General features: G+C 34.1%; 1 protein-coding gene across 11 annotated transcripts in view; it reads right to left on the reverse strand.

Moving 5' to 3' along the window:
- The window catches only part of LOC129953738 (collagen alpha chain CG42342), a 323,626-nt gene that overhangs the window by 67,418 nt on the left and 235,727 nt on the right, over window positions 1-20,481 (reverse strand). The window lies entirely within an intron of this gene.

Genomic DNA, 20,481 nt, shown 5'->3' on the forward strand with positions numbered 1-20,481 from the left:
AGGTGGTCCATTCGGAAAGTCCAATTTTGGGTAACTTTTTCGAGCATTTCAGCCGGAATAGCCCGAATTTCTTCGGAAATGTTGTCGTCCAAAGCTCGAATAGTTGCTGGCTTATTTGTGTAGACTTTAGACTTGACGTAGCCCCACGAAAAATAGTCTAAAGCCGTCAAATCGCATGACCTTGGTGGCCAACTTACCGGTCCATTCCTTGAGATGAATTGTTCTCCGAAGTTTTCCCTCAAAATGGCCATAGAATCGCGAGCTGTGTGTCATGTAGCGCCATCTTGTTGAAACCACATGTCAACCAAGTTCAGTTCTTCCATTTTTGGCAACAAAAAGTTTGTTAGCATTGAACGATAGCGATAGCCATTCACCGTAACGTTGCGTCCAACAGCATCTTTGAAAAAATGCGGTCCAATGATTCCACCAGCGTACAAACAACACCAAACAGTGCATTTTTCGTGATGAACGGCTTCTGGTTGCTCTTCACTCCAAATGCGGCAATTTTGCTTATTTACGTAGCCATTCAACCAGAAATGTGCCTCATCGCTGAACAAAATTTGTCGATAAAAAAAGCAGATTTTCTGCCAACTTTTCTAGGGCCCATTCACTAAAAATTCGACGTTGTGTCAGATCGTTCGATCGTTCATGATGAAATGTCAAAGCATACTGAGCATCTTTCTCTTTGACACCATGTCTGAAGTCCCGCGTGATCTGTCAAATACTAATGCATGAAAATCCTAATCCTAACCTCAAAAAAATCACATTATACAAAAAAGGGCTTTAAAAATGATAGGCGATGGAACTATAATCGAAATATTTACGTCACTAGAACACCGCCGCGATGTTTCATGCCTTTCGTTGTTTTATCGGTATTTTTAAAAACAATTTTCTGTCGAATTAGCCAGTTGCATTCCATTCCTTAAACAATTCAGCCGTAATACTCTGGCGTACTGTCAAGTATAGACATTCTTTCTTAAATCGCACATATGGAATGCTTTGGCCAACTCTGTTTTCCCTCCCATTTTCATTCTCAGATCCAAGACGAATGTGCATCGGTATCTCTTCTTAAATTCTTCCCTTTTTTTCAAATGTTCGCAATGTGTTTAAATATAAACATATATAGGGTACTAATCCCCCCTTGAGTGCCAGTCATTTATGAACAAAAAAAAATAGTGTTGTCTTCTGATGTACCTCAACGTAGCCACTTTGGTCTGTTGTTATTTGTTCTGTTTATAAATATCCTTTCCAATATTTTAAAATTTTCGATGACATTAATATTCAAAGTTTACTTTTATTGATCGTATGAACTACATTAAAAAAAGCTAATGCATAACTGTAGGCTTTATACAAATATTTCGAAGGGAATTTCAAGATCCTTATGTCTGAATCACAAAAACGCTTCAGCTTCGGCTAAGTCTGCGTTACGGTGGGACTGCTTCGAGGTTGCTTTGAATGACATTTCTAATATTTCATCCCTTTAAAGAGCAAATATTTTGTTTGTTAACTTTGTTTTTACAGCTGTTCAGCTGTCAGACAAAGCAAATGTTCAGATAATTGAATTAGAGCTTCGGTTTGGAGTCACATTACGTTCTTTTCCTTACGATTGTCAAACGGAACGTGAGGTCGAAGCTCCATTGTGATAGCATGCATTGAATTCCTATGGCTGATCTCGTAAACGTCAGGTGAAGCCCAAGCTAAAACGTTTTTTTGATTCAGCCATTATGTCCTTCAAACCCTTTCTGTATCATTTGTCACAATATAGTCTTAAAATACGGTTGTATATAATTTTGGGCCTCTATTACTGCTCGCATATTTATAAAGGGGTTTTCAATAAGGAAATAGGATGTGGCGCCACCACCCTGCTGGAACCTCATGTCGTTTAGGTCCATATGGTTGAATTTGGACCACAAGAAATTAGTTTTCATCGTTATGTAACGCTCGCTATTGACAGTGACCGCCCCACTTACGTCGTTTTCAAAAAAGTACGGACCAATTCACCGGCACCAATTGAAAAACCCTATAGAAATGAAGCTGTCCAAAAAGTGTCTTAAGGCCTCTTTCACACGAGACGGTCTCATCCGTACGGTTTAAATCCGTTCGATTTTTTTCCGTAAGGACTTTGTTTTCACATGTCAACGTTTGGTTACTATTATTATTATTAAAACGCTTTAGTACAAGTGATCACAAAAACGGCGACGGCACGGTTGCCGTATATTTCAGTCGTTGAGACGGCTGTTTTAAATCGTCCGTAAGGAAAAAAACCGTCTACGACCAGTGTGAAAGCTTTAGTTAATTTAGTTAGTTCACTATTATTAGCTCACGGACAAGAACCGTACAGATTTTAACCGAACGGACGAAACCGTCTCATGTGAAAGAGGCCAAATATGCGCGACCGTGCCGTCGCTTATCAGTGGCGTACCTGACTACGCGAACGCATTCACAGACGATGTTTATTCGTTTGCCGTCCGTTTTTCTGGTCACTTGTACTAAAGGAAAATATCTAAAATATAAGCAAACGTAGTCGATTCACGGGGAAAATACGTTATGTGCGAAAACATTAAATGTTCCAAATAAAATCGTTCCTTAAAAGCTCACAGGTACTTCGCCTACAATAAAGTTTAATAGAGAATGGAACAGATAAAACAATAATTTTTGAATTCCTTCGCCATCCAACAATTGTTTCATGAGTTTTCATTTACAAGTCTTAATTTTATCTGTCCTAAAAACCCTAAATTACCCTATAACACTTAAAACAAGAGAGTTTTTATTGTAGCGCCTGCTTTAAGTTTGTCGGAGCAAGATTCTCCATTTATTTGTTTCCTCTTGCTCTTCCCCTAACTACGACGTACATATTTTTATTTATGAATTAACAAAAAAAGTATACAAAAGTTACACAAATACATTACGCTGGTACTACATACGTATATTTTTTCCATAATAATAATAATAATAATTACAATTATCGTCGTGTAGTCATAAATTAACGTTGCACAGGAAGAGAAAAACCCTTATGGATAGGTAATGGCAATGGCACCCTTTCGTTTTGTATAATTTCATTCCAGCACTTCCATCCACTTCCACTTCACTCCACTCCTCATAGCATCAACATCATCATTCTCATCCTCATCATTCATATAGGGGCTTGCCTTGCCATACCATGCTATGCCATGCCCTTGCCACCACAGTAGTTAATATTGCGCAATTGAGGAGGACTCTCTACTTGTGGCAAAATGTAATTGAGGTATGGCCAGAGAACTGCACATAAATGTGCAGATTTCAACTTTATAGACGTAGGTATAGGATAGGTACCTCTCTGTACCTAAGGTATAAAACCTACTGTTGCTGATGCATAACATAACAAGAAGCGCCCAATTCTTTAGCTAGGGCTAGTCGTAACCATAGCTATAACCAACCCTCTTATACTCAGTTTTATTTCGTTATTAATTATAATATGCTTTTAGGGGTAGATATCAATGGTATAAGCAAAGCATGTGTTCGTCAAGGAACACTGATTTTGGAACCATACACCATACTAGTATCAGGGTTGCCATGTCTTAAGCTAGTTAAGTACTTTAATTTAAACTTATTTGTCGTTCAAAATCGGAGCCGAACAAGTAGCTTGACTAGTGGCCCAACCGCTTTTTCTTTCGGCTAGTAAATCGATGGAATAGTAAAACCCTCTCTCAAACAACTAAGTGTAGCTATATTAGCCCTTTATCATCCCCTACCTGCTATACGATGCAAAGGCTTGGTCTATGACAAAAGCGGATGAAATCATCTTGGGTCGTTTCGAGAGAAAAGTTCTTCGGGTGATCTAGGGTCCCGCGACGTAGGTTGAGCTAAAAGTCCAACGGCTGAGATGACTGAGTGGCGTATATGGAAACCAATTCTCCAACCCGAAACATTTTTGAATCCACGCCCACAGAACATCGAAGTAGAGGAAGGCTGCGGATCATGTAGCGAGCACAAGTGGAAAGTCTACTTTCCTAGTTTAAAGAGGACTGTAGCCCCACTCCTATTTATTTGTAATCTTAATCAAGCTACACAGCTTTTACAGAATTTTGTAACGGAAATCGCCCACAAACCTCCGGAAACTCATTCATTGGAAATATTTTTAAAGTTAAGAGCCAAATCTATGTTTTACTTATATAATTCATCTTTATGAAAGAAAAAATCACAGAGAACAAATTAGGCTATTTAAAGCCTAATTACGATTGGTCTGTCATATTGTCGATAGTAAAACGAAAAAACCTATTTCCCATAAATTAACCAATCTGGCAAGCCTGCTCAGTAAAAGATTATTAAGGTACACATCATCATATTGTTATGTGTGCAGCTTTTGTTGAAAGTAAGTATATTTTTAAAATATAAGTTTGGTACATAGTATATAAGTTTTTCAGTAAGGGACTATACCTTACAGCACAAGACTAGTTTTTTAAAGCTTAAGGCTCGTTAGGAGGAAAAGTTTATGATTTTAAGAGCACCTGGCCTTTGGAAAATGTTTTATTGTTATAATTATGTTCTTTAACAATTTAAAAGGTTATTAGAAATAGAATTATTTTAAGATGAAGAGCTTAACAAAGGGTTTATCCGTAGACTAATGATGAACCATGCAGGTACTGGAACAGAGATAACTCAGACAAGTTGTGAATTTTTGAAAACGATTAAAAAGAACAAGTTAATAAAACGTGTTCTTTGTGGAAAGCATGGATTTATATGCATGGCTCGTTTTGGGACATAGAATTAGATAAAAGTTGTTATGAATTTATCTAACCTTCAGATTTAAACCATTGGTAATGTGTTTTTTTTAAATAATAATAAAGTATCTACTTGGCACATAACTAAAGTCTACGGAGTTTTGAAATAATTTTTGTTGGTAGCTTTGTTAGCAATCATGGAGGAAAAGCAGATCGTGAGCTACAATAGGAACTGATGTATGAATTAAAAATGTGAATCAGATATATCCTCAAATTAAATACTATCAAGTGGTAAGTGCACGATGATTCAATAGAACACCCAGTTTTTACGCCTGAGTCAAACACTCAGTACAAAGAACACTTACATCTTTTCACGCACAAATTAAAAGGAAACAAAATATGGGGATTATGTCAGGTAACCAGGTACATAAAGGTGTTTAAACCATTAAGATCCCGTGGCATCTCAAAACTAAGGTGGAAATGCTATGAACCTGAAACACACCTGAAAACTTAAAAAAAAAGAGTTGGATGGCTCAACAATCCTTTGAGAACTAAGGCCTAGTGACTTAAAACTCTTAACCATTTCTGTGTGTGAGTACTGTTGTCAGGGATGGAAGGGACCTACAGTTTTAAGCCGAATCCGAACGGCTAATTTCAGAAATCACCTTTAATGACAACAATTACATTTTTTTTTTATAATTTACAGGCACTCAAGGGGTTATTAGTACCCTTTATCTGTTTATATTTAAACACAGTGCGAGCGCTAGGAAAAAAAAGGAAGAATTAAAGAGGAGATACCGATGCACATTGGTCTTTAAGTTCTGAACAAAAAAATGGCAGGGAATAACAGAGTTGGCAAAATCATTCCACATTCTCGATGTGCGATTTAAGAAAGAATCTCTATACTTGACAACACGCTTGAAATTGAACTCAAGGGAAAACTGATAAGCATTCCTGGAAGTGCGAGTATTACGGCTGAATCTTTTAATTCAACAGAAAATTGTTTGTAAAAATATCGATAAAACAACGAAAGGCATGAAACATTGCAGCGGTGTTCTAGTGACGTAAATATTTCGATTATAGTTCCATCGCCTATAATTTTTAAAGCCCTTTTTTGTATTCTATTCAAGGGATTTAAACTTGTTTTATGGGCACCTGCCAGAGATGCGATTTATATTCAAGCTTTGGACGGATGAAGGCTTTGTAAATTACAGACAGATTAGAAGAGGTGATATATATATAAATATATGATCATTCCATAAAAGGTGATCTGTGATACACATAAGGAGTACTGACAGTTGATTAGTTTCCTGGATTCAAGTGCCACTCGTAGATAGTGGCATCGGGGATGTGTTACGCTTTAACGACAGGAGACAGCACTGAGTTTTCGAAGCATTAAATTCTACCCGGTTTCTGACTCTCTATTGGAAAATGCTGCAAAGATCGGAATTTAATGAGCTTATCATACGCTGCCGTCTAAGTTCCATATCCGAAGGATAAGGATAAGAATCTATAAACGAGTATGAGAAGCTGAGGGTACTGTCGTCGGCGAAACAGTTTAATGGATTAGAAGTGCAGACATAAGATCATTTATGAATATAAGAAAGAGAGGCGGAGACAAAACGAAGCCCTGGGGGACATCAGCATTTATTTTATGAATTGAAACCATCTAATACAATCAGACCACTCTGTACCACTGGGCCCACTGGGCCCAGGCCCAGGGCCCCCCAATCACCAGGGGCCCCCACATTGCTGAAACATCACTTAACCTCTATTGGTCTATTTTAAGAAAAAAATATTTCGATACAATTTTAGATGCATAATGAATGATCTGATCAGAATTTGTACTTTCCTTGCTGAACAACAACCTTTGCTGAACAATTTAAATCACATTCCCTGCAAAATTATATGTATGTATGTGAATCCGAAAAAAGGAAGAAATCTAAACAACAGAAAGAATTAATTAAGAAATTACCAAAACTGACATCGTATTTCACTTCAATTGCAGGAGAAACGTCTGCAAGTAATACTTTAATCCCTACACTTATCTATACCTTACTGAAAAGGTGACTTACATAGTCAAAAAATGGTTTCACATTATGACTTCATGAATAAAATTCGGCATTACCAATGACCATAGAATCTATTACAATTTCCCATAGTGGTTTCATATTTTAGACAAATAGACTTTCCATTTAATTTTCCAGCAATAAAGTGCCGTGGATTTCACGGACTGTGGACACAAACAAGAAATCTCAATTAATGCCGCTACAATGTGAAATTATAATACAAGGAACATTTTTGTTTATGATTAGCAAACATCATTTTATTCGTATGTGTCCAAACTTGCTTCATTCGTAAAAAGAAATGAAAAAAGTTCAAACACACATTTTTATTTCATTACTCAGTTTCTTTACTAATATTTATACTTTAATTTTTATTTAAAAAGGCCGAGCTGCATGACAACAAGTCGTCATCTTCCCAAGTTGAAGAAATTTCGTCTACCACATCTTATAAAAATTCCGGCGGTGAACCAAAAAGCCAGGGGCAGGGCCCAAATTATGAAACTCGGATTGTAGCTGTTGTAAGGTTTTTAGCTTCAAGATGGCTTCCATTTCGCGGTGATAATGAGATCCTCGGATCTCCCAATAACGGGAATTGTTTGGGATGCATTGAGTTGCTTAGCGAGTTTGACCGGTTTCTCGCAGATCATTTAAGCAAATTTGGAAATCCAGGAAGGGTCATGCGTTTTTTCAGCAAATATCTGTAATGAATTTATTCATCTCATGGGAAGACAGCTTTTGAAAATTATTGTAAAAGAAGTCAAAATGGCAAAATATTTTTCAATCAGCGTTAATGTTGATCAACTAATATTTATTATTCGCTACGTAAAACGTGCCTGTTAGTTTTTGGACTTTATTCCAATTAAAGAACATAGATCTGATTATTTAGCGGCAACCTTACTGAAGTTTTTGGAGAATCATGACATTTTGATAACAGATTTCAGAGGCCAAAGCTACGACAACGCGGCAAATATGTCAGAAAGGTTTTCCTTTTCTGGTCTGCAGGCAAGAATAAAAGTAAAATGTAATTTTGCCACTTATGAAGGGCACTCATTACACTTTGTAGGAGTGCATGCGGCTGGGTGTGTCTTAGAAGCAACCAAATTCTTTGACATTATTTAAAAATTGTAAACCTTCTTTTCGGTATCTTCTCATCGATGGAGTGTGTTGACTGCTCATTTGGGTCCAAAAAAAGTTTTAAAAAGTCTTTCTCAAACAAGATGGTCGGTGCAAGCTGATGCACTAAGCGCCTTATATAAAGGTCATCAAGAAATTGAAGAAGCTTTGATGTCTATAGCGATCGATTTAGGACAGGCACGAGATGCCAGAGAGGAAGCATTTAGTCTTTGCAAAAAATTGTCCAAGCTTGAATTTACCATACTTACAGAACTTTTTAACTCTGTATTACAAAGAATTAATAAAACAAGTACTTTACTTCAAAACCAAAATATTACCCTGGATGTTGCAATAAATTTGCTGAGTGCAATAGATGAGTCAATAATTGGGCTCAGGGACAATTTTGATAACTTTGATTCATCAGCCAGACAAAAAATCCGGATTCCGAATAAAAGGACCTTTCTGAAAGGATGAGGTGTGCAGAAGCTCACGCCATACTTTTTTGACGGCTCTGGACCCTCAGTAATTTTGACTGGAAAAGAAAGATTTAAAATTGAAACCCTTCTTCCCAGTGTCGACACACTAAGCGTTCATTTGAAACAGACGAAAATTGGCCAACGTTTTGACCTCTTTTTTTCGATTAAAAAATCTGAATTCAGAAGACTTAAAGAGAACTGAAAATCTTTTGCTAAATTTTACACCGGAGATGTGAATGGATATGAACTACATGCCGAATGCCTGTATTTAAAAGACTACTTGAAAATTAGTTGACACGAAAATGAAAAAACTGACAACATTCTAGAGCTTTATAATTTTTTAAAAACTAATGAAATTGAATATGAATTTTCAAATGTTGAAATTACACTAAGAATTTTCTTCAGTATGATGTTGACCAATTGCAGTGTGGAACGTTCCTTCTCTAAATTCAAAAGAATCAAAAACGAACTCAGAGCTACAATGATTCAAGAAAGTTTGACATGTTTGTCGCTGATTTCAAGAAATCGACATCCTCAGAGGCATATATTTTAAAGATGTAATCAATGATTTTGCTATTGCTAAATCAAGAAAAAGACCCCTTCATTAAATTTTGTTTATTTTATTTTGAATTTTTATATGAAATATTTATATTTTGTCTTCATTTTTACTTTGTTTATGTTTTAAATGCTGCAATAATTAATTATCTTTTTAATGAATTAAAAAAAATGTATTTATTACAAAAACAAAAAGAATAAATATCAATTCAAAGCTATGTGATTTTTTCTGTATACCTTTATTACATAACATAACATTTCATAAAGGGGCCCCATTTTCTAAAAGTACCCAGGGCCCCCAAAAGGGTAAGGACGGCCCTGAATACAATTTGTATTGAACGGTTAGAAAGTTAATTTCTAATCCAACAAAGAAGAGATTCATCAATACCAAAAGCACGCATTTTCGATAAGAGAGGTTGGTGCCAAACTCTAATGCTTTTGAAATATCAAGTGCAATAATCTTACTTTCTCCAAAACGATGTAAAGATTTGTTCCACTTTTCGGTGAGGTAAACCATGAGATTACTAGTGGACCTATTGCTACGAAAGCCATACTGCCGGTCATTGAGAAGCTTGCGTTCTTCGAGATTCTTTGAATTTAGGACTGGACAATAAACACTAGAAGCAACGAAAAGCTTTTTTAACATTTTTATTGCCAGCTTAGATGCCGAACTTTAAACTTAAAAATATTATATGGACTACACGACCAACCAAAAACAAAACACAACTTTATTTTAAAATCATTGGTTTAAATCGTTGATAAATTTAATCATAAAATGAAGTTGGGATGCGACCTACTCGGATAACTTACCATTGGGGTTTTACGAAAATGTTATTTCTTTACAGCTAAATTGTCATTTAAAGAACATTATTAAGTAACCAACCAGAATTGAAGTCAATAGAGTAAAAATTTGATGTCACCCAAACGTTTCGCACTTTGTTTTTTTTTTTAAATTGATATTTTAAAGAAAATCAACTTCTTAAATTCAAAATTTATTTGAAGTTGATATCATGGAAGTTCTTAATGTATGAGGACGAGAAAAGGTATCCCGAACGTGAAGACTGTACTAACATAAAAAATCTCTCAAACATTTTGATTTAGGTTTTAGGGAACTTAAAACGTCATGAAACATTAAAATTTTCAATTCGACATATCGGACCGATTTCAATAAATTTTAGTGGGAATAAAAGGAACAAAATTACCAATGCATTAAACTAACTGAAGCGTTTTGTGATTCTTAAAACGTTCGAATACTTTTCGTGCACTTCATGATTATTTCAATCAGAATAATTGGCCCATTTGGGAAATGAGAATCTACGACTAATTATTTACAAACCCTATGTGGGCACGAAGATAAGTCGGCCAAGCAGTTACTGTGAATGGTGTTTACTATAGAAAGATAATAACGAATATTTTGTGATCAAACATTGAGGTTATGGAGCTGGTAGGTGCTATATGCCAAGAATTGTGGAGATGTCATTTGGGCACTACGATCATGTAGTTTGACAACGTTTTAAGTAAAGACCACTTTAAATGCTGATGAGACAAATCGACAAGTTCAAGACATTAACACTTAATTTTAAAGCCATTATTATTTTACTAATTTGAAACGAGTTGAAGATCTTACTAACTCTTAACATTTTGCTAAAGTTAGGTTCCAGTTATAGCTATCATTGAAACCGAACCGGGAAAATTTTTGAATCGATATTTGACTATGTTTCCCTTAATTAGAAATGAAAACTATATACTGATCGATCGGAAATCACACAAAGAATTTATTTTGGAAAAAAAGTGTACTTATTTTTCTCTAAAAATGTATTTTTCTATTTTCGGATGGAAATTAATTTTCCTGGACAGCTAATACTTTTATGTTCAAAAGTGAAACGAAGCATTCCACTGATTTCCGTTCCAATTTTACACAATTCCAATGACAGATTTCTGTCAGTAAAAGTTTTTCGTTGGATTTTAAACAGGAAGTTTTTTTCAATCACAGAAACTTTTAATGATAGCTATAAAAAACCTGTCAAGAAAATTCCAATGTTTGTTTTCAATTATGAAAACCAATGATAGCTATAACTGGCGCCTTTAAATCATAGTTTAACTTTTAGGTATTTGCTAGTTGGTTTATAATTCGCAACAGTAAGCCCGTTTATGTTGGGTTAAAAAAGTTGTCAGCTGAATTATTCTTAAAAATTTAAAAATAACCAACAAAATAGTTTGATTTCAAAATCTAGTTTTGTTAGAAATTTTAGCAGTATTTATTTTTTATTTGTTATATAAACAAATACAAATTGGATAAATTTATTTAATTTGAGAGATATCGAGAACCGAACATCAATTTTTACCAAATTTGCGTACTATAATTATTATTATTCCTTTATTTCATTGAAAAAACATTTTTTTACAATTTGAAAATGAAAAGAACATATGAACATGGCAGGATTGCAGTCTGGCAGATAATAACATTTGCTTTAATAAAATAAATATTTTTGTAGGTTTTCATTTGATTTCTTGTTATAAAACAAATATAATTTACTGTTTTACATTCGCTCAAACAGAAAAAAATAAATGATCTTTTGATAACTATTGATTTTTGCGTTTTAGTTTACGTTTTTATAAATTCATTTGTTTTAGAAATGTGTAAATTAATATTTTAAGGAAAATAGAATTTAAAAAAAATAGAAGGTTGAAAAGCTTCTTCGATACATAAAGAGATTTGTCCACCCAACGGATCCTTTCAATACACCAAATATTTGTTTTCTAGAGAGGACACTATGTTGAAAATAGAGCCTTCGAATTTTTTGTAGTATATCGGACAAATAGCATTGAAATGGTAAATATCGTTACGCTCATTTCTCTTATAATAATTGCAAAGGGGAGGTAGATTTGATCGATGCGGAATATAATTCAAGTTCAGTATTTCAACCCTTACTCCGAAAATTGTACCTATAGCAATCGCAGAAAGTCTATTATTGAAATAATTTGTTGCATTAGTATTTAAGGAGTGGCTTTGATTTCTATATATTTCTCTTGTTGACGATGATGATGCTCTATTTAGATGTTGAAGAAATATAATATCTTCATCTACTTTTGCGATAACATTCGAAAAGATATCTTGCCAGTTATCTATGCTAAACTCATCCAGTTCAAGAGAAATATTATGCAATCGGGCAAGTTGAGTTCATTCTTTAAATGGCAATGATACTGTTCGCAAAAGAACCTTCATGATAGATGTGTGAAGATTCGAATTTAGTTTACTCATTACTCTTGTTAGAAAATCTGCATGCAGTTTCAAATTATCAATCGGCGCAATTCCAGACTCAATATGAATTGGTTGGAGTCGAATTAGGTATTCGAAATAATCTTTTGGAAAAGAGGCGTTGTATCAACTCAAATTCATCAAAATAGGTGTGACCAAAAACTTGAATACCGTAACACAAGCAAGTGTTAACTCGGTTGCTTGGAAAACTCGGTATTTAGATCCTAAGTCTATGTTTTTGTTTGAGAAGGAAGTTGGCCACATTGTGTTGGGAGCTACTTTAGCTTCTTTACTCTTATGCTGAACATGTTTAATGAAGCAACCGTTAGTACACATTAACACTCCTAGATATTTGAATTCCTGTACTATTTCAATAGGTTGGTTGTTAAGGAACCACCTTTCTTCTCTCAACCTTCTACAACTCCGTGTCTCAAATACCATTATCTTTGTTTTCTCCGACTTTATTGATTTGTAGCTGGAGAGAAGATGGGTTATCCGCTAGCATAACGAAGTTATCCGTGTAAAGAAGTACTTTTATACTAATATCAGAAAAACAAAATCCCCGGGTAAAGCTCTCTAGATTTGCTTACTATTTTTTGTAGATTTTATTTTTTTATGAAAAACCAGACCGGATGTTTATAAAAAAAATTACTGAATATCGAAAACAATATTTTTCGTGAAATAAAATAAGTTTGAAGCAAATATTTTTTATTTTTAAAAATCAAGTCGAAAGTAAGTTTTACTGAATCTTGAGAAAAATATTTTATAAAAGATAAAAGTAGCTTGAAGCCAATATCTCAAAGTTTTGAAAAGATATTTGAGTCAAAAATTATTTTTTATTAAAGTTTATTAATTTTTTGTTTGGTTTTTATTTTGTATAAGAAAACTGTCTATTCGATTTTTCTCACAGATGCTAAAATGTTCTTCTTCGTTGCTCAAAATTATTTTGGAGATAAAATCACTTTTGTTCTTAAAATTGGTTAGGTGACAATTAATTTTGTTAAGTGGATTAACCAACATTTTCACCATTTTTAAACTGCTATGGTAAAAAAAAACCATCCACGCAGTTTTCTTGAGAGCCTTTTCTGCCATATTATATGAAAAAAAATGTATTTAAAATCGATGGTTCTTGAGCAATAGACGACGAAAGAAACGTAGCAAACGTGCGGACGATCAGACGTATGGACATACAGACAGACATCTTTCTAAAATTCGTTTATATCAATTCTAAGGACCTTGAAACTAAGAGAAATGTCAAAATTTTCAATTGGTAAAATCGGACCAATTACAATAACTTCCTACGGGAAGTTAAAAATTAAGATAATTCCCTAAAACATTTTGTTTTAATTTTAATTAACGGTGCGGCGGCTTGCGTTAAACTGCCCTTAATAAATGTTAATTTAGGTTATTTTTAAGTCTATTTCATCATATTCATGTTCTTCCTTGCAAGCATTCAATTTTTCTTTATTTTCAACAGTAATTTTTCATTTTTAATATAATTTGATCAAAATACGTTTTCATTCCAATACTTTACCTATTGAAGAAATAAGAATTGAAAAGTACATATTTTTAAGAACTATTTACTATCTATTTTATATTTATAATCCTTTTTTCGTTTTGCCGCTTATCTATAAATAACTATACAACTTCAAGTTGAAGTTTTGAATTTAACTTAAGTTGAATGTTAAAAGATAGCTACATCGTTCAAAGTTATGTTTATATTTTAGTAATTTTCTAAAATGGCTTTACAATTTAACTTTATCTTTAAAATGTTCGCCCTAACGTGATTATAGTTTTGCCTCAAACTAAGTGTAGTTTGTTGTTGTTAAAACAACCTTTCCTATAAGGTTTAACCTTTAGTTTTTCATCTGGTCAAAATAGCTTTGAGTGTAGGGACCAATTAAAGTTAAATAACTAAGCGACAGAGTTTACTTTCTGTCACGTAGGAACCTTCATTGAAAACATGATATATCGACAAAAACAAGAAACAGAAGATAAGATAGTTTTCCCTAACACGCTTGACAAATAATTCACTTTTATTATGTAACCGATTAAAGTTTAACAAAAATAAAAAAACATTTGTATAAAAGGATAAACATTTTAAAATAGTTTCTATAGGGATATATTATATTTTAAGAGCATTTTTCATTCACAATGTTGAAGACATTCAAAATCTTTGACCTAGTTTTAAGTTCACATAGTTATAGATATAAAAATATATATATAAATAAAAATAAACATAATCCACTGTATGTTCACGAAGCTTACAAGGATTTGCAAATTATTAAAAGAAAATTTGACATCCATTCTCTGAGAGTCACATTCATATACAACAACTTACCCCCATCATCAGTAAGTAAAACTGCATTCCCAGTCCTTAGAGTACAATAGAGCTACTGTACATAAGGAAGGGTAGAGATACAGAGCACAACTATGTTGCAAAAGAAACTAAAAATAAGTTTACTTCGTTCCAAATAAAAATACCAAAATTGGAATAAAAAAAACTTATCCTAAAGAAAGTCACCCGAAAAAAAACCTTGGAGGACTTCACTTTTCTTATTTCATTGCAAGTTTTGAAAATATTTTGAATTTGTTTGAAACCCAGCTGGAAGTCAAGATAACCCACAGCTTAGCACAGAAAAAGAAAGTTACCCTTGATGTGATAAACTCCGCAGAAATAGTTTTATTTTTTTCCTCTGTATAAATATGATGACAGTTTTGTCCAACTTATTACCATGTACTAATATTGTTCGTCTTCAAAGCAATTGGGTTAAGAAAACTTGAAGACTTATGGCATGGTGTTGAGACTTCACATTCCTATCCTTCAAAATCACATAAATCCATATGCCCATTGCATTAGGAACACCATCATCCAGCTTCTTGTACAAACAACTAGGCGTATACATAATCTATTTTTTCTTCTTCCCAATCGTTCTTGGAAGGCTTGTCGGCTCGAGAGGTGGCATGGCAGCGGTGGTATCGGTATTAGTATCGGTGGTGGCGGCAAAGAACGATTGTTGCGTGTATCTGTATAGTGGAAAATATATTCCTCTAATACGTTGACTCCTACTCTTTCGTGTGTCTAGGGTCTAGTGTCTATCGTCTTGTACGCTGTCAGAGAATCTGTTTAGTCTTTGGGAAATTGAAACCATAACATCGCCTAGCCATCGTCAACGTATCTGTTCTTCGTCGGTCGTTGGGTTTTTATTTTGAAATCCATAAACCTCCCTCATCCTGACACCAGCCAGAACCAGCAGATTCGTTTCGTGTGTCTTGTGGGTTCTATAGTTTCTGGAGCTGGTTGATGTGATGGCGAATGAAAGGGAGATGTGAGGTTGACGATGGAAATGTATGTAGATGGATGAGAATGATGACGACAATGGCGATTTTCGTCGTCGTCGTTGGGGCACAGTGGCACTAAACAGTGAAATCAAGATTTTTAAACCAAGGGTGCAACATTTTTTTGTTTTACTATTTTAACTCTTACTTTAGAAGTTTATATTCAGCTTTCAGTTTTGAGAACCGGTATTCGAGAAAAATATCACCTCAATGTCAGCCTCAACTTTCGATTTGACATTTTTTAATAAATCGAACTCTTCAAGATAATGATGGCCAATCGTCCCAGATCTAACACGAAACATTCTTATTTTTGTAATAATATAAATTTTATATTTTTGACAATCGGTGTTAGGAACAAACAGGGAACAACTATAGATTGAATGAACAAAAATCAAACAAACTTTCAACTTGGAAATGGATTGAACATTTCGTTTAGCCGCTTTCATTTTGATCAAAAGCTTTGAAATCTGAGATGGGGAAAATGTAAATATGACAAATAGGAAACATCAATGATTTTAAATTTGACAGTTCACAACTTAATATTTATTATATTAGTTTTACTTAGTTTTACTCCATTTTGTTTAAAACTGACTACATTATGTCATTAATAATGTGATACGTCATAATTCAATAGTCTGATATATTAAAACCTTAGTGGCTGCGTTCAATCTCGTGTTAGATAAGTGGATTTTTAGATACCTTGTTGAACGAGTTGTCAGAAAATAAAAACAACTTTCAGCTGTTCACAAAAAGCAGAGAAACATTTAAGCTTCGAAGTCAACATTGTTATAAGATAAAACATTTAATGTACAATTAAACTGATTCGTCGGACGGTAATGAATTGATAATTGCGTAAGAATATACCTTAATCTGTAATCTACATACGTTTGAAGTATAAACAAATAGATCATAATTACCTACTAAAATTCGTAGGCAAATAGCTTCTTCATCGTTTTATTAACATTTGGTATCTTTTTGTTAACCAACAAATACAAAGAGCTGAAATCAATTTTCAAGTTTCTTGAAATTCAACCATGTGTTGAATAAGTTGTTCTGTCAGATACGTTCATACTCGAGAAATTCTTGGATTTCTTTTTTGACATTTCAGATGACATTAACAAAAAGGTATCCGGATACCCTATCTGTCTGAGATTGAAGATCCTGAGGAATTTTTTTTTTAACTAAACCAAAGCCCTCTTAAGCCAAGCATGTTCCTTAAGTAGTATGGATAAGAATAAATTAGTAGAATTTGACTAAATTTGATATTTAAAGGAATTTCATTAATTTTTGTTTAGTTTCCTGTCAAATTCTGAAATTTAACTGTAATATTCGTGGTCAAAATAAAATGAAAGCGTTCAACAAATATTTTGTTCTGTTCGATTACTTTTTTACACTGTACATTAGAGTGTTTGTTTAGTAATTTAGTTAACGAGTTTCGCTTTGCCGACAAATACTTATGATTTAAAGTGTTTCCGGAACACATCTTTTTCCAGAATTGTATATCTCGAGCTTTCCGAAAAGATCCAGTTATTTTTGTACAAACAACAACATTTTTTTCAGATGACAACAAAACTAAGGTATGCTATTAAATGTATTGTTTTCAAAATCATTCAGGTTACGTAAAAGTATTAGTTCATATTTTTGTAAGAATTTGTATGCCCAGAAAAAAGAAGGAGAAAGGAGGATGTAGCAGGACACGATGAGGCCACTTGTTGACCCATTGTGATACCTTTCTCTTAGCGCAATATAACCAATTGAAGCTTCTTATAAAACTTGAAAGACTTATTATAATTATTAGTATAATTGTGTTTGATATGGTTTAGATCGTTATTGAAGAATTCTACTAGATAGCTCTTTCCTTTCTTAGCTTAAGCAGGGCATGTACAGAGGACGTTAGGAATTGATTTTTTCTCTTCCTCGACCATAAAACTTCTACAAAAGTTATTTCCTGTGACCGGTTATGACACCGATTAACCAGGCTTCAATTTGATAAAGAAAAAGATATCAAGCCCCTTGAGCGCTTTAAATCCTAAGTAGGACAGATATGTTTTGTGGCCTGAAAGTTGGTGTAATTGCACCTGAATGGTATCAAGTAGTAGAATGGGTAGAACATTTTTGGCGAGTTCGTCTACTTTATGGCACTCAGCAAAAATGAATGTTAAACTGCTGTGCCATCTCCATTACAGCTTATCAATAGTTCTGGACTGTTATAGAGTTTGAAGAGACAGAGTCCAAAGATTTTATTGCAGCTTGACTGTGTGAGAGAATACGGGTATCAGATGCTGATATCACGTTTTATTTAAGCCAGGACAAGACTTCTTTATCGCCATTAATTCCTGCTATAATACGTTTCAGTGTTTGTAAAGGCGGAATGAGAGACTTAATGTTAGTGGCTTACCCTGATCTGTATAAAAGTGGATCGACTCGTTCCGTAGAAGATCTGGAAGGTATAGAAGTTTCTATCGAATTGTAGTTGTAGCATCGTGTAGTCTGTGTATTTTGGAATCGGTTCTTTTCTAATTATTAATTAGAAACTTCGGAGTTGCGAATGCTATTATAAGTTTACTGTCATGTAGCTCTGAGGTGAGCCGAATGGCATAGCTTTGAAAAAATTTGTTGCTAAGTATATCTAAAGGTATCAGATGGAGTAGGGTGTCCAGTGCCTGAGGTGGTACGAGCGATCTGTTTATACATAGAGAAGCTAAATGCTGCACTTTTCACCATACTGCGCCACACCGAACAGTACAATCGCTCTGATTACCAATGTGTATTACGAATGCGTAATTCGGGATTCCAAGCCAGATTAATTACCCTTGGCTTTTTTGCAGGAAAAGAGAAACTATTTTTTTGTCTTGAACGAAACCCAAATATTTAGCTTCATTTGTAAACTTTTATTGGATAGCTTTTATTTAAGGAGGGTTAATATTGGAAATTTTATATTTCCGAAGAATATAGGCGCATACGAGGTTAGCCAAAGAAGTACTCGACTTAATACCGATAGCTATTGTTATTTAAAAGAATAACTATGTGAAAGCGTACCAACTTTAAACAGCTTAAGTTAGAAATTTGACAACATTGTTCAGTATTTGTTAAGCAGCCATCTATAATGAACGCTCTCAGTGAATTTGTAAACATGGACGAATTTGGTTATCGTTATGTTATACAATACTTTCTTTTGAAAAGCCTCAGTTCAACTAATACTTAAGCGGAGCTAGATTCTCATTTGGGTGAGTCTGTTCCAATAGTAAAACATTGGGTGAAAGAGTTTAAACAAGGTCGTACGAGCTGCCAAGAGGAACATAGCAGTGGTTAACCCAAGATGACTACGCCAGAAATGATGAAGAAAATTCCCAAAATTGTATTGAGTCCCGTCGACTGAAAGGGCGCGAGCTAGCAGACATGGTATAGGCATTTTAAAAATGTACATTGCAAAACAAAAAAACAACGTCGTGAAGAGTGTTTGGCGAAGTTTCACAGCAATTAAGCAGAGTTTTTGAGACAATTCATAACCACGGATGAAACATGGGTTCATCACTTCATACCCAAGACAAAGGAACAGTCAAAACAATGGGCTGAAAGGGGAGAATGGGCTTCAAAGAAGGCGAAGGGCATGGAAACAGTATTTTTTGGGACGAGTGTCTTATGATTTTCATTGATTTATCTTCACAAGAGAAAAACAATCAACCTCAACTATTCTGAAAATTTATTGCAGCGTTTGAGTGACGAAATTAAGAAGCTTCAAAACATTACATCAGGTTAAACATCCATTATCGCGAAGTCAAAAATCTATAAGTTAAAGTTCGAATTGCTTCCTTCAACTACTCTATTCTAGCCAGCCCCCTCGGATTATTTTGTGTTTAAAAACTTGACAAAATGGCCCAATGGTCAAAGATTTTCCAACAATGAATAGGTGGCGTCTGCGGTTGATGGCTATTTTGAGGAGATCGAAGGTTCTCTCTATTTAAAGGGTATCAAAGCTATTGAACATCGCTGGGAAAAGTGTATGGAGCTAAAAGGAGACTATTTAGAATGTGTTTTCTTTGTAAGGTCAGGCGGACCGTTTTAATGTAATAATTTTTTTTAACATCGGTACAATTATGTGATACAATTTTAAAATATACATTTTGAAACGAATTTATTTAACTTAAAAATATGGTCTTGAAACATTTTAACACTTAAATTTTCTAAATGCATGTGCTTAATTAACGTTCTGCTTGATCGAAAAATATTATTCTATTAATATAAGCACTTAAGACATTCAAACTTAAAATATATTCAAATCTATTTTCTTACCACTACTTTAATTCATTTTTAAAATATTGCCATTTTCCGCTGGAAAGCCAAAATCTATCCTTATTCCATTTACGTGGAACTTGACTTAAAAAATTGGATTTGATGGGTTTCATTAAAAGTACAATTGATTATTTTCTGATGACCAAAATGATTAAACCAAAAAATTCAATAATGGCTAATCAAAAGGAATGATTTTGAGTAAAAAATTAATTTGGTGCCACTGTGATGCGGCGCGCGGCAGGGGGATGTGGTACACGAAAATGGTGTATAAATAAAACACCCTCTAGAGTACACATTCTCTCTGTCAACCACATTCGCACACTCAATGGAACAATATTCCGCAAAAACGAAAAACGAAGAAGAAAAAACAAAGACCAAAATATATGATGGGGAACCAGAAGCAGATCCAATAGAGCTTTTGGATGATGATGCTGGCATTGAAGCACTCCTATATCTACCCTCTACCTACCTAACTACTGCTGCTGTTCCAGCTCCAGCTCTAGCTCCAGTAGCTGACTCGTAACGTAACTACAAAAAGGTGTATAGGTAGGTACTACATACTTTATACTGCTGGTAATGGGATGATATCATTCAATATTTGTTTTTATGTCGAGCAAAAGAAAAGAGATTCAAGGATTTTCCAGCTATTTTCGATTTTCATTCTTTTTCTGTGGATTATT

This window comes from Eupeodes corollae, chromosome 1 (genome assembly GCF_945859685.1).
Source record: "Eupeodes corollae chromosome 1, idEupCoro1.1, whole genome shotgun sequence".
Lineage (NCBI taxonomy): Eukaryota > Metazoa > Arthropoda > Insecta > Diptera > Syrphidae > Eupeodes > Eupeodes corollae.